This window comes from Rhagoletis pomonella, unplaced genomic scaffold (genome assembly GCF_013731165.1).
Source record: "Rhagoletis pomonella isolate Grant_MI unplaced genomic scaffold, Rhpom_1.0 Rhpom_scaffold_00003, whole genome shotgun sequence".
Lineage (NCBI taxonomy): Eukaryota > Metazoa > Arthropoda > Insecta > Diptera > Tephritidae > Rhagoletis > Rhagoletis pomonella.
This window is the reverse complement of record NW_023458557.1, coordinates 70,742,317-70,755,353: the sequence shown is the minus strand read 5'-3', so window position 1 is coordinate 70,755,353 and position 13,037 is coordinate 70,742,317.

Below are 13,037 nucleotides of genomic sequence, written 5' to 3'. Positions count from 1 at the left end.
TCTCCTCATCTACAGAAAATTACTTTTCCAACGGTGTTTTTGGATTTGAAATCTATAACTTTACCTTGGTCTTCATCTTTGCTTTTATCTTTCACATCTTTGCTTATATCCTTTTCTATTTCTTCTCACGTAGATGCGATGACGTGATAAGATGTGACGTGATTTTATGTGATGTGATAGGATGTCATGTCATGTGTTGTCATATCCGGTGATGTCGTGTCATATGATGTCATACCATACGATGTCATACCATACGATGTCATATCATGTGATGTCAAGTCATGTGATGTCATGCCATATAATGTGATGTCACGTGATATCGTGTGATGTGATATCATATTAAGTGATGTAATATCATGTTATGTCTCTTTATATCATGCGATAAAATGTGATGTGATGTCATGTAATGTGATCACATTCCATGTTCCGATTAGTATATCGATAACCCTGTTGGTAACTGTGTCGATAAAAATACCGATAACAATATCCATAAACATATAGAAAAATACAACGATTGTAAGATCGATTAATTCATCGATAAATATAACAATCATCAGTATCGATTATTGTACATATCGTTAAAAATATAAATGACTAAATCGATAACAAAATCAATTATTTAATCGATTATTATACCTATAACAATATCCATTATTGTATCGATAACAATATCGATTATTATTATTGATTATTATATCGATTACAATAGCGGTTATTTAATCAATAACAGTATCGATAACAATATAGATTATTTTATCGATAGCATCATCGATTATTATATCGATAAAAATATCGAGTTTTATATCGATAGCAATATCGATGTTCACCTCATCCTTTTCTTCATATTTATCTTTATTTTTGCATATTCCTCTCACCTTTACCTTAAAGTGTTTAAATTTACTTTGATCGTCGTTTTTGCCTGAACCTCTAGGCATCTTTGTTTTTGTTTTTATTCTCAAACCGTTAAACCGCTGAGTACCATTTCCATGTGCATTATTCCCCTCGAATTTGACGATTCACTCCCAACCAACTGCCGCTAAAGAAGTTTCACTCCATAAATTCAAGAAATGTTCTTACCATTTCAGTTACCCTAATTCTTATGTATCGGTCATTGTCTCCATTTTCGACTTTATCTTCACTTTTGCCTTCTTTTTTTTTGACTTCATCGTTATCATTTATTTCTTCATCTTCATATTTATCTTTATTTCGAAGCTTAATTTCAAATGTGTAGTGAAGCAACAGGCGAAACATGTCAAATTGAACATGTTGCAGCAACATGTATACACAATTTGAAAATGATTAAACGACGGTTTTGGCCGTAATTTTCAACCAACTGTGAAACCATAAAAACTCTGCTCAACTACGGAAAAATGCCTTTCCAACGGTGTTCTTGGTTTTGAAATCGGTTCTGTAGAATCGCCAAACGAACGGAGACAAAATTTATGTTAGCGTATTAATATCTAGATGCTTTCACAGGTATTCATACCCAGTAAAATGAGAAGTGATTCTAAATTAAATCTTTTAGGATCATGAAAAAATTAACGATACTCCTAAATTTGTATATGAGAATTAAAGTCTGTTGTGTTTTCTGCTAAAATTAAATTATTTAATTGTAATTGCATTACATACTTGCAAAAGAAATTGCTTTCGTTCTTCGTCTTTCGCCAAAGGTCGATTATAATTGTATATCAACGCTATACCACGTTCAGCAATATATTAACATATTTAATACTTTTAATCGCCTCTAAGACCGCCAACTTCAGGGCCAGTTTTTAGAGAATTTAATGCCCTACAAGAATATGCGAAGAAAAACATTTATCCCTTTTTTACAAATTTTCTTAACGGTTCAAAGATTATAACATTTTTAATAAAAACAATTTTTTTTTAAACATGTTATTTACATAGAAAATGTCAAATGCCGACCGACAACTTTTAAATCTGGATCCGCCGTTAGGCCTGTGTTATTTTTGATTATGTACTTGGAAGTGAAATAACACATTTTCTATGCTTTTATCAAGATAAAATATCCCCACACTCAAATATTGCTACTGATTAAACTTATACATATGTGGCAAACAAAATGACATATGGTAGGCAATAATTTCCCCTGGGAAGACGCGTCGTTAGCTAGTCTTTCAGTGTTATAAAGGTTAATAAGGCTTACCTGCGACACCGGGAATTACATTGTTCGATCCTCCAATTACGATCACGAATTACCCCTTTCCCACGCGCACATTCTTTATACGATTTGACAGTTATCTATCTCTGAGTTTTGTTTTTTTCTTCGCTATAAAACTTATGCAAAATATAAGTAATTTCTTTTCGTACTTGTAAAAGATGCCAGTTTTGATTTGTGAACTGGTTTCGATAAATGTTCGATAAAAATTAGAGACGACGGCGATTTCTTCGTAATTCGCATGGTGATTAGATCTGAATAACCAACAAATGAGGTAATTCACTCGCAAAATTTAGTATGGCGAAGTACGTAATTCCAAGGGTAATTAATAATAGATTGGCGCTTACACATATGTTAGTGTTTGGCCGAGCTTCTCCTCCGACTTGTGGCGTGCGCCTTGATATTGTCACACAAAGCGGAGGGACCTACAGTTTTACGCCGACTCCGAACGGCGATTGTATTTTTATGAGAAGCTGTTTTTCATGGAAGAAATACACTCGGAGGTTTGCCATTGCCTGCCGACGGACGACCGCTGTTAAGAAAAAACCTTTTTTCTATATTTTTGCGATGTTGCTTTGACCAGGGTTTGAACCCGGGTGCTGCGGAGTGGAAGCGCGCACTGCTTACCAATACACCACAGCGGCCGACAATACAGACAAACTACGTAATTGGCGTATTAAATATTATTGATTAAGGCTAAAAGGCGTTTGTACTGTTCAACTTTCACAGGCGGTTAGTTGAATCAAAAGTTCACATCATTTAACTGAATGTTGAACAATGTAAACTCCTTTTAAATACAATGATGATTATGTTCAATTATGAAATAATAATATTCTGAACGAAAAGGAGGACATTTTTGCTCAAAAGGAGGACAGAGAAGGACAATATTTTTGAGGAGGACAAATCACGTTTGAGGAGGACAATCCTCCTCAAAGGAGGACGGTTGGTCACCTTATATATTATGCCATGTAAATTTTTTTATTTAAAAGGAAGCTTTCACCATCGCGAGGAAGTTTTCTCCTTCGTTTTAGCAAATGAAGGCCTTTCGCCATGCATAGCGAAAACATTCCGCAGAATGAAGGAAACATTTCTCTTTGTTGGACACATAAAAATGCATATTTAGTATTTGTTCGGCATAGGTACAATTTGAAAATTTAATTTTCATACGCAGTACGGAAAAGTATTAAATGACATCAGCGAGCAGATGGATGTTGTCAAATAGACGAAGAGAGGGCTAGCGGTCCGTGAATGGCGCTACCTTTGTTTTCTGCATAGTGGGCCCGCTGAAGCTGCCCTCCCTTTGTAATGTGACCCAACTTGCTGCACCCGCTGTTAGAATAATAACTACTACATAACATGAAATACTTTAATTGTTTCCACTAGGGCTGTGCGATTAATTGATTACTCAAAATTTTAATTAATCATAAAGTAAATAACTCAATTATTCGATTAATTGGAAATTATGATTACTCAAAAGTTCAGTTACTCGAGTAATCAAGATTTTTGATTAACCAAAAACAAAAATATTTGAGTAAAATGCTTTATGATTAATCAACATTTCGAGTAAAATGAGTAATCATTTCAACTCTTTACATATGTATAAAGTAGTTAAAGTTCCTTGATACTTTGAAAACAACGTTTCTGTTTTCAAAAATTAAAACAAAAAATTTTTTTCGTATACAGAATGTAAAAAAAGAAAATAAGCATTTTCCAAAGCAAACTCTATTAACGAGCAAAATTATTTTTTTTGAGTAACCATATTTCAAGTAACTCGATTAATCATCGTTTTGAGTAATCGAAATCTTGATTACTCGAGTAATTGATTAACCAAATAATTGATTAACCAACTTGCTCGAGTGATAGAATAATCGCACAGCCCTAGCTTCCACCTTTGACCTAATGCAGAATAAAAAAAAAAAAACAAATTATAATTTTTTTCTTAGTTTTTTATTGCATTTTTATTAAGGTTTATTGCATTGTATTTGCAAATTTGCTATGATCAGCTAAACTTAACTGTAAACTAAAGCTCGCCTTTTAGCTGTCGACAAGTGAGCAGTTAAGGTTTTATTTTATTTTATGTATTTCATTTGTTTTTCTTCTATAAACGCCAAATACAAAAGTGCATATCAGTTTGCATACAATTCATCATTTTTAATATATTTGCATAATTTCTGAATGTACATACATATGTATGTACATGTAAATCGCTCATATATTTTTTTACTATTAAAATCACATTTAATAAATCTACTTACCGGGGCGACTTTTGTATTTCCCATTTAAAATCGTCATCAAATTTTATTTATTTATTGGAACTTAAGTGGATTTTACTTAATGTAGCAGTTTAGTTTTTTATTCATATTCTACTGTACATAGATACCAAGTATGCATGTTTGTGTGTGTATTTTTTTACTTTTTCCTTTTTTTGGTTTAAAATAGTCGTACTTTTTTTAGTTTTTATTTAATTGTATGTATGTATATGTTTCGGTTTTTAAGGCAATTTTCTTGTATTTATATGCACTTAATTTATGCATGACATGTGTTTTTATGCGTTAAAAATGTATATTAAGGTGGCCCTTAACCCTTTGAGCGACGAAAATTTTACTAGCTTTTTAGCCCAAAACTTTATTTTGGGGTTTCCTTTTTAACATTAAAAATGTATTGAATATGTGAATTAAAACTAAAAAATAAATAAAAAAGTTTAAAATAACAAAACAAAAGTAAAGTAAAGTAAATATAAAATAATATAAACAAAAATTAATAAAAAATATAATAAAATAAAATGGGTAAATAAAATAAAAAATTAAATTCAGGTGGTACAAATACATAAATATTTTAAATCTTTGCTAAGCATAGAATAGAGGAAAATATTTGCAGTTTAAAAACTGTATAACCTTCGCGCAACACCACAAACATATGTGGTTCAAATTCTAAATAAGTGCTGCCGAAACAATTAAAATATCAAGGTTTAAATTTTGTATGTATAACCACATTCACGAAAGTTTTAAAATTTTAAAATAGTTTTAGCGATGGCTACTAGGGTTTGAAAATGTGATTTTTTTAATCGGCAAAAATTTGTTAAGGTTCCAACGAAATACTCATTGCATTGATCGGATTTGCCAGTATACCAAAAATACCTGCTTTTAGAAAAAATTAGAAAAATGCGTTTTGAGCTCAGGAAGTCCATAATAAGTTTATTGGTACTTTTTAAGGTTAATTTTTTGTAAGTCAGTGTTAATTAAAACTTAGACAAATTTTAAAAAATTCCTCACTTTTTCCGAAAAAACTTAAACAAATGAAAGTCTTTGAGCTTGATATTGCATGCCTAAATCAATTTGGTGCTGACAAGCGTTGCCGCTTTGGTAATTTGGTAACTTTTTCGATTCGGTCCTACATGCCGCATAGGTCAATACAGGTTCTGATTCCACATTAGGAAGTAGTCCGTAAATGTTTCCTTTTATAGAAATACCAGGGCAAGGCGAAGAGTTGTTCCAGCGTTCCTTGGTTACAAGAATGGTGCGATCTTTAACAAACTGCTTGAAAGTGGCATTTGCTATATCTACCTTGCCTTTCATAGAAGGTTGTGGGTGGTCGTACCTTTCCTTGTCATCCGTCAGCTATGCAATTGCCATTAATATTGCGGTGTACGCCTATGTAAATTTGTATGTTCTCGTTCAAACAGCTCCAGTAGCGGACTTCACTTTTCCATGCGTGTGAGCCGAAAGCTTTCAGGACTGCCCTCAAGCGTTGAATTTTGAGATATTTTCGGCAACTTGTTGACATATATTCATATGTATGTGTGTATTAGGGATGTTAATTTTTGCGCTTTTTACGATCCCGGATCACGGATTTTCGGGATGCCGTTATCATAATCCCGGGAGTTAGATATTCATTACTTTTCAACAACTTAAATCGAAAAAATTACTTCTACCTCTCCTACCATAAAATAAATAATAAATAAATGGGTTTTATTTAAAGTGGCGTTTTTATTTTTTCTGACATCAGGATATATTTTAAAGGACTTTGTAATTTCAAAGATATGATTAATTCCAAAATTTATTTAATAAAGTCAATGCAATGTAGAATAAAAATATGGGTATAAAATGAAACAGAAAATTTCTTTAGAATTTAAAGAAAAAAAACTTTTTGGACTCACAAAGACGACTAGGTAATTTTTTAAGCTGATAAAGTTAGAAGGATTTATTTTAAATGAATTTGTAATTTCAATGATGTGATTGATTCCAAAAATTATTTAAAAAATTCAATACAATAATAATAATAGATTGGCGCTTACACATATGTTAGTGTTTGACCGAGCTTCTCCTCCGATTTGTGGCGTGCAGAAATACACTCGGAGGTTTGCCATTGCCTGCCGAGGGACGACCGCTGTTAAGAAAAAACCTTTTTCTATATTCTTTGCGTTGTTGCTTTGACCAGGGCTTGAACCCGGGTGTCTATGAGTGAAAGCCCGCACTGCTTACCACTACACCACAGCGGCTGACAAATTCAATACAAAGTAGAATAAAAATATAGGTACCAAATGAAAGAGAAAATTTCTTTAGAATCAAAAAAAAATATATTTGTTTGGATTCACAAGGACGAATAGGTAATTTTTTAAACTGATAAAGTTTGAAGGATGAAATTCGAAACAAATATTGCGAAATTTCAAGGATAACATTTTGAAAGGACATTTTCAATATTTACCAGTCCTTTAATCTGACAGAATTCCCTCTTTAATTTGATACCCATACTTCTTCTCTAAGCACATTTCACTGAAATGTTTAAATCATTCTTGAATTACTGACGTCAAAGTCAAAAACTGAAAACACAATTTTACAATATTTTGCCCACGGTTTCGCGAATATACTGATTTTTGTGTGTAAAATTTACTATCGCAGGGTGTTATATGTATAATGAGCTAGACATTTATAAAAAAAAATTAATTATTAAATAAAAAAATAACTATAGCCAATACTGGTCATTAGTACAAGTTACAAATCTTGGCAAATAATCCCGGGATTTTCGGGACCTAAAAAAGGCCGGGATCCCGGAATCCCGGGATTAACATTCCTAGTATTAATATTGACCATTACTGGACAAATGTTGATATTAAAGTGCTCTTAAGTGAATGATCAGATTCCCTCAGTTGTTTTATGGCTTGAGCTTTGTATGGATTGAAATGTACCTAAATATATATATTCAAAAGCAAAATATACTATATTGAGCCATAAGACAATACCACGTCCTTATAGCAACGTGCAATCGACAAATTTGTTCTTCGGCCAGACACAGGTACATTTCTGCACATAAAATAAGTTTGGTAATTTTTTGTGGAATTTGGTAACTTTTTCTGGTGATTTTGGTAAAAAATAAAAATATGTTGTGGCAACACTGGCGCTTTCTAAACATTTTTATTAATAGTCACCAATATTTTGTTAAACTTTTTCGCATTTAAATTTTTTTAACCTTGGTAGCGGCTCCTAAAAATTGTTTTAAAATTTTTAAATTTTCTTGGAAGTCCTTAATTTGCACACACAACAAAATAAGTGGTTGCCTTATAATAAATTTAAATTTTCATATTTTAAGGACCACCCTAATGTGCATATATGCGTAAATATTTATATATTTTTATATAAAATTCATATGTTTTTATATAAATTTTCGTTTGTATTGTTTTTTTTCAAAATCAGTATCATTATTTCCTTATGTACTAAAATACTACAACTAAACTACAATAAACTATTTTTTTATTATTTCTGTCTGTTAATTACACAATTGGACGCATTGCATGCTTACATATACATACATATCTTGATATTAATTTGAGAAAAACGCCAATTAAAAATAATAAAAAAAAAAATTCCCCAAAAAATATATAACAATCGTTTAGATTCTAGTCTTTTTAAAAGTATCAACCAAAATTTGTTTAATCTTGTAATATGTATTTTATTTTGGTACAAATTTTTATTCAAATTTTTTCAATTAAAAGTGTGTATATTGTTTGATATGATACGCTATATAATTCACTAGTAAGTCTACATTTTACATAATTTTCAACAATTATCTTCATTACATAACTATCATTTCTAAAATTTGCGAGTAGCACTTTTTTACTTTTGTCAAAATTTTGCAGCATTTAGCCATTGACTTGCATATGTTTTTGTACCATCTTCTAATAGACTAAAACGGTTTAAATTGTTTGTATGTATATATATAGTATCCAGTTGCGTATGTAAGTATATACATTAGTGTGCGCCATATTTTTCAACTTTGACCTGGAAAGCAAAAATCTTGTTAGAAAAGTTCGTATGGTCATAAAAACGTGCTCTGCGAAAAGTTTTCGAAATATAAGTTTCAGATAGCGGAAATGTGTGCCTCATATATCCGAAAATCGGTGAAAATCCTAAAAATGCTTCCAAAAGTGGTAACAGTTGCTTATAAGGTATTGAGAAGTTTAATCTATTTTTATATCACTTAATGTTGTTCTGCCTGCTGAATCAATTACATATCGTGAAGCTCAAATCAAAATCAACGGTGATGGTAGTTAAATATTTGCAAAGTTCTTAAAGTTAAAATGTTTTTTATAAAAAAAAATATTCATGCTTTAACCAAAATGATATAAATCAAACAGTCAATTTTAATACATAAAATCGTAAACTAAAATTTAACAGGCTATAAAACTATAAAAAAATTTATAAAAATTCATAATAAAAAAATGTTCAAAATTTTCCCGAAAATTTGGTGAATTTCATTAAGCCATGTATAAACACTATGACATGTATGTGTATTTTATATGGTTTTGATTAAAGCACAAAAAAATTTTAATTTTTAAAACTTTGCAAATACTTAACAAAAATTACCGTTGACTCAGTTTGCCATTTCACGTATGTAAAAAAAAAATTATTTAACTATCAAAATCTAGAAAAAGTTCATTTTGTAGAAAAAAATACTTTGTAACGTCAAAACTTGAGGAACTATCAAAATGTTGTAGCCATATTTTTAATGGCGAGCAAAAATATATTAAGTAATACTGAAAAAAATTGCTTTTTTTATTGATTTATAGGCAAACTTTTCCATTTCATTTAAAATTTCAAAAATTTTATTAAGTTTCGGTCTGGGTTCAGTCTTGCTTTGTAGCTTAAAAATGTTTTTATTCACACAAATTAGGCGCACACTAATGCAAACACTTCAGTTTAAAATTTCATAGAGCTGCAATGGCATGCAATAAAAACAACATTTATGAATATACTTTTATATACATACATATAGGATTTCTGTTATCTAATTATTTTTCATTAATTTTTAATTTTTTGCCACCTAAAATTTTTCTTGATGCGATGACTACAACATTTTTTTTTGCAATTCGAAAATTTTAATTCATGTAAGTAATTTTTGCAGATCCATATTTCACAGCACAAATTTTCATTGACAAAGTATGCTTGCATTCCATATTGTTGTTGAAATTTTATTATTTTTCTTTTTGCAACTACTATACTATGTTTTTTTAATGTTTTTTTTAGTGCATATGCATATTTTTTTCAATATTATTATTTATCAGCTAGAAATTTTGTCCAATGCATTCTGGAAAATTTTAAAAGAATTAAAGAAAAAATTTAAGTCTCAAATCCATATCTAAGTAATACGATGTCCCAGATGATTTTATGCGAAATCCACTCCTAAATTTTTTCCTGTACGTCTACATAGCAGATACATATCTGTGAAATCTCGAGATAGCCCCAGCCGACTTGACGTTAAATTTTTGGCTACGAACTTGTACTGAGATCGACATAACGCGAGACTTGGAGAGTTACAAATTTTGAAAGAAAATGTTCCAATATTTCATCAATGATGCCGCATACTATATATATGTACATACATATGTATTAGGCTGGGTCGATTTTGTATGGGGGAAAATAAAAGGCATTTGATGGTATTGTAATAGTTATATCATGTTGTCTTAGGTCGAAGCCAATAATAATTGGCCAGGAAAGATAAATTTAAGACATACATATCTTTAGCCCGCGCAATTGAATCAAAGTTTATGAATTTTGAAAATGAAATTTGACCTGGTAATATATAGGGAACACGTTAATTGTTATAAACAAGACGATAATATCAAATTAAAGTTTATTAAATTTAGTATCTCACGTTCATATATTATTTTTCAATAAGACTGCAAGTTATCGAGATATTTAGAAAAACTTATAACAACGATAGTTTTCCTGTATGAGTTTTCGATTCTTCATTACTTGAGTAACCAAGTGAAAATGTAAACAAATGAGACGAGATTTATTTCAAACATTTTTGGTTTTCGGATTTTTAGGTGTATAATTTTTAAGGGACCATGGTCTCGATCACACCGATTTGGTCAGATTTCCAAATCGTGGTGAATGAAGTCAATATTTTGAGACTATATGATACATTAACAAAATACAATTGGGTGATATTTAGATATAAATATTTTAGTTAATTCCATTTTGTTGAAAAAGGACTGCTGGGAAATCCTTTTAAGGACTCTTCAATTCAACGAAAGTCACTCCCTGGCATACTTTTCTGTAATAGCTTCCTTATATTTCGAAGTTATTTATACAATTGAACAGACATTTTTGTCGAAAAAAACTGAGATGCGTTTAATATTTTCGATATAATTTTAGCAAATATTACTCGATCGGTACGTAGTAATTACCTAATTGAAGGAGAGACTTACTGTTACTGATTTATGATAATAATAAGATGAAAATCGTTCAAATTAAAACAAAATTATTGAAAAAAAAATTTTTGAACAAAAACTCCTGCCAACTTCCTCTAATTGTAATTTCTGTATTGTAATTAGTGTTTCTTCAATTTGTGCTAGTTCAGTGTTTTCACACACATTTGCATAAACAAAATTGTTCCACGGTGATGGAAAATAAAATTTTCGTATTATCGTCCAGAAATTTTTCCTAAATTTGTAAAAATTCGGAAACTATAGCTAATATTAAAAAAAGAAGATTAGTGTATTTGAAACTAGTGACCTAAATACAAATCTTTACATCTTTTGAGCAGAAAAATTACACATTTTAAAAATATACATATTTTATTCTTTATTATTTATTTATCAATTTCGCCATGGAATTATATCGAAAGGCGTAGGTCGCTAAGCGCTATCGTGCGGTGGATGAAACTGTAGTAATAGCACGTAAAGAGCCAAAACTTTCGAAGTATGTACTCGATCATTTGCTGTGAAGTGGCGTCAATTCACGTTGACTAAAGTAGTTCGCAAATGAGCAACAAACCCAGTATGCGCCTTTGTAATATACAGACGCTGGCTGGTTCAGGGATGCATAAGTTGCTTGTAACTGTACAAGACTGTGATCGCTAAAATTAGTTTGTGTTTACCCAGGAGCTCGCGTAAAAGTTGTTGAAGTACGAGATATCCCATTACGACTCGCAGTATTCCAAATTTGGAAAGAAAGGTACAAAATCAAATATCTTCAGAGCGAGAAATAGCGAAATCAATGTACCGATGTTTTAAAGCCTTTTAGATGGAGATTTCGGAAAAATTGTGTCTTTTGAAAGGAAAATTACCTTGGTCTATAAAAAAAAAAAAACATTTTTAGGTCAATTTATGAAAAACTGTTCATTCAATCAGACCTTTAAAATTACTTTAAAGGTATAATTTTTGATTTTTTACCTAAAACGATCAAGTTAAAAGAAACAAAAACGAAATGCTTTTTTCGGTTCTTGCGACAAAAGAATTGGATTCCTTGACGCAATAGCAGCAAAAATTAGTGTTTAAAACTTTTGAAAAGTTCCTTGCATACTGGTTTCAGGCAAAAAAAAAAAAATTAATAACTGTAAACCTATTTGTGAAGGTCATTTTGAAGGTCAAGGTAATTCTTTTATCCTCCAAGACTCATTTTCCTGAATTTTCCATTCTATCATTTCCAATCTTTAAAATACTGTTACATTTATTTCGTTATCCTTTCTCGTTCACAAGATGTTTGATTTTATTCCTTTTTATACAAAATAGAACACTGCGCGACTTAGGGGAAAGAATGGGGTGCCACAGACCCAGAAGAAATTTTGGATATGCATCAAGAGACAATCCAGTTGGCCTTGCTTCTCAACAACGAAAGCTTAGAAATTATAGCTAATAGCAACACACGGTTAACTAAGGCTTCGGGACAAAGGCGACATTGAATTTTTGATCAGTTTAAGGGCATTCAAGGAAAATGAAGAGCCACCTAGCGACCACACACGGCTGAGCATTTTAGTATCTATAACTTTTTAATCAAAAGTTCAACTTGAAGTGGGCTTGACTTTCTGAGATCATTCAGCAATGAAACTTTATATATACGTTTTTTAGGCCAAAAGAAAGACAGTTTAGGAATAAAAAATGTACCACTTTTTTTCTGGGACACCTTAATGTGCATTTATTAGGCATACTTTGGCCAAAAGGAAAAAAATTCAGTGGGAAGAAGTGATACTAGTGTGATAAGCTCGAACGCGATTTTTCCTAAATTTTAAATTTTTTTTAGTAAGCGCCCCGTAATTTTTTGAGGTTGTTCCTAATATAAGTTTTGATAGTGCGGAAAATTTATTATTTCAGTTTTTGTCTTAAGAGGGGAAATACATTTTTCATATGCGCAGATTTTTATAAAAATTACCTACTAATATCTAAAATGTTTTGTCTTTTTTCACCACTCTCTCATCACCATGTTTTTTTTGCCAACTTTCACTAAAGTGAGATGATAGTTTTTCGCTGTTTTTTTTTTGTGCAAAACATATGCATTTGTTAAACTAAAATTGGAAAATAATAAAATTTCATAAGTCAAGGTTTTAGAAGTACATACTCGTAAACGGACTAAACAATTTGTTG